Genomic DNA, 6000 nt, shown 5'->3' on the forward strand with positions numbered 1-6000 from the left:
TTAAAAGTGCAAAGGAAAGTAATTATAAAGATCAACCGTTGAGAGACAAGTGAAGGTCGGGCTTTTCGCTGAATAAGAATAAAGTATCTCAGAAATGTTCTTTTTTCTTGGACTCTGAATTAAATGGAGTGGGAATTACATCAGCATATTTTTTCTCATTTAACAATTTGAAATTTATGCAGAATATATATACATATATTTAAAAATTTAAAGCTACTATTGCACATTTGTCTTAATGAAGTCCTAAGTTAAATAGGGGGCTGAAAAACCTTTGGTTAACCTTGTCCAAACTCACATCAACACAGAATTCCTTGGCCAGTAAAATGAAAAAGCAATTTCATACGGTCCGAGCTGGTTGGCTGAGGTCTGTGAGCCCCTGTTCTCCAACCTCCTGGTGTCTGTTTTTATAGGCTTTTATAGGGGCTGTCAGTCCCACGTGTAGTGAACTTGTGTTAATCAGGCCCCCAGAGGCTCTTCTTACTGCAGAGGAACAAGTAATCCTCTCTGCAGTTTGGACCACAACAAGCAAGATGGAGGAGTTAGGAAGACGCTGGAAATAGTAACACTGTGATAGTTACAAGCATGCAGGGCCCTGTCCGAATGCAGGACCGGTAGCCTGTACAGTCACTTGGACTCAGCAAGGAAGGAGTTACTGGGGACGTACTGACTTCTGGGTACTGTGCTGGGGGCTAGGCAGACAGAAGATGAACATGTATTTTGCCCTCAAGAAGCTAGAATAACCAGCTGGCTTGGAGGAACATTCAGGTCTGCAGTTCTGGGCATTTGAGAGTTCAAAGGGGAAAGTGACGTTAGTGTAGCAATTGGTTAATCAAGTCATCTAGTGAGAGAAACTCAGGAAACCCAGCACTTTCTCCTTCCACAAGGAGATACAGAAATTTCCTTCTGTTTCTCTCTGCAAGAGTTTTCTCAGTCCTTCTCACCTTTAGCATTTTCCTTGGTTCTTACTGCTTCCTGAGGTCTTCCTGGCAGGCTGGCTGAGGCACCTCCCACACGGATCAGTCACTGTCTGTCCTCAGTCATCTGCTGCTTCTTCAGATCAATGGCTTGTCCAGTCCTTGGTTCCACTCATGCATTTCGTCAGTGGTTACTGCTCTGTTCTTAGATATCGTTCATCTTCCGTCTCTCTGATCTTCAGTTTAAGTAATTATGTCAGGTCTGATTCTTTCTTTGGCTGTGCCTAACATACTTTTTAGATCATCCACTGAGATTTTAATTTCAAAGATTATATTTTTTATTTCTAGTAATTATGTTTAGTTATTTTTATATCTGCTTTCTTATTTTTGATAGCCTCTTCTTGCTTGCTCGTTTTTCCATTTTTATTTTCATTATTTTCACACATCATGATTCTTGATTTTGTATCCGTCAATTCTATTGACTGTGGTGGTAGTGGCTCCACATTTATTATCAGTTGTTTCACTGTCGGATTCATTTCCTTGGAGACTTAGGGACCCTTGATTATGGTTTCTTGGCTGGTTGACCCTTGTCTGTGGGGATCATGAGGGTGTAAATCAGGGTTCTCTCCAGGTTTGCTCCTGCTCTGCTGTCCTCTCTATCGGCTGGGAGAGATTGTAAATAATTGTTTTATTTTTCATACTGCTCTTCTCACTGTAATGTTAAAGAATGATATGAATTAAACATGAGTTTAGACTGAAACATTTTAAAACTTTAAGAATACATCTCCTTAAGAAATTTGGTGAAAAATGTTCAAAATTGGGGGCTAAATTGAGGGATGTCAATTAAATATCAGAGAAGTTGCTCTTCCTCCAGAGCTGGGCCCCGGGAAGTGTGACAGCTGCAGGGAGTGGAGGGAGGCTCTCATCAGAGGGCCCAGCAGCCCCAGAAGCTGGCCCTGCACGGCTGCCAGGCTTTGGAAGTCCTGGGTAACAAACACACCGAGGCCCCTGCAATGCGAGAGGCCCGGGAGGCGCTGGGTACACAGGCGGCTTCGTTGCCGGGGGAACAGGGAAGGCACTGACGTGATGCTATTGCCTTGGGCCTGATTTCCCAATGTGTTAGTCCCGTGTCCTGGAAAATGTCGTCCTTCCTCAAGAAAACCTCGGTGTTGTCTTTAGTTAAAATGGGAGAACAACTACTCTATTACTATTACCACTAAATGTTTCCTGAGGTTGTTTCATTTTGCACTGCAATGAGATTATACTATATATATAATATATATATATATATATTACACACACACACATATATATATATACATATATATTCATACACACACACACATGCACAACAAATATACATATGTACAGTCTGGAAAAAGTCCAGCCATGTGCAACTTCTATGTAATCTGGCAGCCAAGGACAGTGGACTAGAATGCGCATGCATGAACAATGACGACTTCACTGTACTAGTCAGTGGGGGCAGTAGGCATCTTTGAGTGAGCATGTGTACTCCGTGGTTGTCACATTCAAAATGACTGAGCAAGTAGAGCAATGAATTTGCATCAAATTTTGTGTTAAGCTTGAACATCCTGTGCAGAAACCATTTGGATGATTCAGGAGGCTTTCAGGGACGATGCAATAAGTGCAGCGTAAATAAAATGTGGCACAAATGCTTCAAAGATGGTCGACAATCTGTTGATAGTGATCCACATTCTGGAAGGCCTGTAACAAGCAGAACACCTGAGAATGTTGAATATTTACAGGCTGTGATCAACAAAGGTTGGTGCAAGAAGTCGAAGCCGATCTGGGGATTCCAAAAACAACTGTGTCTGAGATTTTGACACAAGATCTTGGCATGAAACATGTCGTAGCAAAATTTGTTCCGCAGCTTCTGCTACCAGAGCAGAGAAACATCGTGCTGCCTTTGAGAGAACTGTGTGAGGTCCCAAGATGTCTACTTTGAAGGAGACTGAGATGTCATTGTCCTGTGTACAGTGTTTCTTGTATCTTGTATCTTCTTCAGTAAATGTCTTTGTTTTTCATAGTACATGGCTGCATAAGTTCTGGAAAGACATAGGCTATTTTATATATATGAATGCATATGATATATATATATATGGCTTTGAGAATCAAATAAATGTTAGTTATTATTATTAATTAATTGGGGGAAATGCCACCTTGACATGCCACATTATTGTTTTGTGTGTGTTAAAGACTAACTTCCAATGTAAATGCTAATCTGTTAAAGCCTTAGGCCAGATGCATCTGCTGTTAGCTCTGCAGAATTTGACATGCTGGCCCCAGGGTGTGAATTGCAGTCAGAGGGAAGAACCTGGTCCTGCATATGGGGAGTAGGGAGCACAGGGCGCTGAGCATGAGCTGTGACTTGAGGAGACTCGGGCCCACGCATGGGCTTCACCACCCCTCTTAGCTGAGCCCTGGAGACTACCCACCCAAGTTTGCAGGCTGAAAATAAACAAAGCAGGGGCTCTTTCTGGTTAGTGGGCCTTCTGCCCCATTCCACAGTCGCCTGTTCATTTAGTTCCTTTGTCTTTAGTCAGAGATGAGTCTGTGAAGTACTTGGAACAGAAAGCGAAGTGGAACACTGAAAATTCAAAAGAACAGGATGCCGCAGCAAACACAACTCCTGGCGCTTATTTCTTGTTCCCTGCATTTCCTTATCTGTCAGGACGACGCTCAGGCACACTCTCAGAGGCCCATGCCAGCCTCCTGTGGTCCTTGGGCCCTGGTGACGTCACAGTCTTCTGTGTGCAGGATCCTTGTCAGCATGGAAATGGAAACTGGACCAACAATATAAACGATGCTCCTTTGCAGAATCCCCACAAAAAGCAGAGAACTGACAACAAAGGACCGGCCATACTTAAGGGCTCTTCTTCCTTCCTTTAAGAATCATCCTTGTTATAATATTGATTGCTTAAATAAGGTTTTCAAATTTGCATAACCATTAGTTAAAATCAATTAGGCAAACCTTAGAATGGACAGAACTTTTCCCCATTTAATTAAGCAGCAAAAATTAAGCCAGACTATTTATTAAAGAAATGAATGGGAAGGCCAGAGGATTTACATTGCAAATATAATGCGTGTGAATATCTCCCCTCTAAGAGCTCATGCTGGGAACTACTCTGTAAAAACATCCATAAGATGTCCTTGGCAAAAATGCTTTCCTTTCATGTCAGTGGCGTCTGTTGTTTCAAGTCTGGCAGGAAAATCCAGAGAGCAGGCGTTGCTGAGAGGCTGCTTCCTCGCTTCTCCTGTTTGTGGGGAATGTCCGCAAGCGATGTTGTTGAGGTAGGAAGAGGCCGTGCCATTCTGAGCAGGCAAACAAGGAGGAAACGTGGGAGTAAAGAAAGAAAGAAACAAGAAGAGAGGCACTTGGTGGGCCCCAAATGGCACTGAGTTGTTTTGGTTTTACTGACAGCGACATCTTACAATTCTCAGCATTGGAAGGGGAATTGCCGATAAGGACTTTGAGATGACCTGAGGACATTTCTTGTCACCAATAAATACACATTTTCTGTTTTGTTAACATGAGACAAGATGAGACAAGACAGCTGTGTAACACGACACTGTGCAATGAACCCCTTCTTAGGTCGGAGATGAATGCTCAGCCTCGGCCGCAGGCTGGCCAATCCACAGCCCACCCGGGACCAGCAGTTCCAAGAACGGTGCGTCAGTTCTCGGGAGTGGGACCGATCTGATTGCGGTTTTGTGGACACGCAAGGATAGACACACACACACACACACACACACACACACACACACACAAGGAAAATAAAAACATTAAGAAAACAAAATATTTTGTTTTATGGATAAATAATGGTTGTTTATACATAAAATTATTGGGGCTGAGGAGCATAGGGGGCCTTTCCCTCAGACCTTGAGGACATTTGGGGGAGAGAGGGTGTTTGCTGTACCTGTTCACCCTCTGTTCCAACACAAGCACCAGACCCCGTGCCAATGGCCAGACTGTGGGCAATGGTGCGACAGCTGGGACGGATTGGGTCCTGCTCCGGGTTCTGTGACTTTGGACAGGTTACCTAAGCTTTCTGAGTCTGTTTTCTCACATCTTTGAAGTGCAGACAATAGTTCGTATAAACAGGTTTGTCGTATGTATGGAACTGTGTGTATAACACTTAGCCTACAGATATTTATAATGATGTTGATACTAGTTACTATAATGATCATGTTATCTTTTCATCTGATGATCTGACAAAGCTATAGCCTCTTTCCACATGTATGTGAGGAACAGGAGTGGATGATGTTAATGTGGCAGATCATTCCAGATAACAAGGAGCAGGTGAATAGCACACTTGCAGTCTAGTCTTTTCACCACAAGACATTGCTGGGCAAATATGAATCATTATCCTACAGCTGGTTGTAATTTCCCATAGGAACACTCTTATCCTTTAATCCCACAAGTGAGTTCAGCACCACTCTGTCCCAGGCACTGGGCCAAGGGCTGTCAAGGTACAAAATAAGGTGATGTTTTATCCACCCCCATCCCCATCCCTGCTCCCAGATTCCCAGTCAGATGAGAAAATCAGCCCAGAAACTAGTGACCTTAACACAGGTAGGACTCTGGCCCCTGTGGTCAGGTACAGGGCTGGTTCTGCAGTTGGTCTGCCTGGGTTTGAATCCCAGCTCTACCTTTTACGACGTGCATCTTCCTGGTATTTCTGCCCCTTGTGTTCCTCTGTAGCGTTGGGATTAATGAAACTTCCATTATGTGGGAAATCGGGAGGATTAAATGGGGCAATCTCTGTAGCATCAGGGTAGGATTTTGATTAGAGTAGGAAGAGAGCCAGAGAGCGAGAGAATGAGAGAGAGAGAAAGAGAGAGAGAGAGATCAATGTGAGAGAGAAACAGCGATTGGTTGCCTTCTGTACGTGCCCTGACCAGGAATTGAACCCATAACCTTTTGGTGTATAGGACAATGCTCCAACCAACTGAGCCACCTGGCCAGGGCTCCACTTATTTATGCTTATACGCCTGGTTGGGGCTTGAACCCGAAACCTTGGTGTATTGGGGCAATACTCTAACCAACTGAGCTACCCGACCAGAG

This window comes from Furipterus horrens, unplaced genomic scaffold (assembly GCF_987537825.1).
Source record: "Furipterus horrens unplaced genomic scaffold, mFurHor1.1.pri manual_scaffold_15, whole genome shotgun sequence".
Taxonomy (NCBI): Eukaryota; Metazoa; Chordata; class Mammalia; order Chiroptera; family Furipteridae; genus Furipterus; species Furipterus horrens.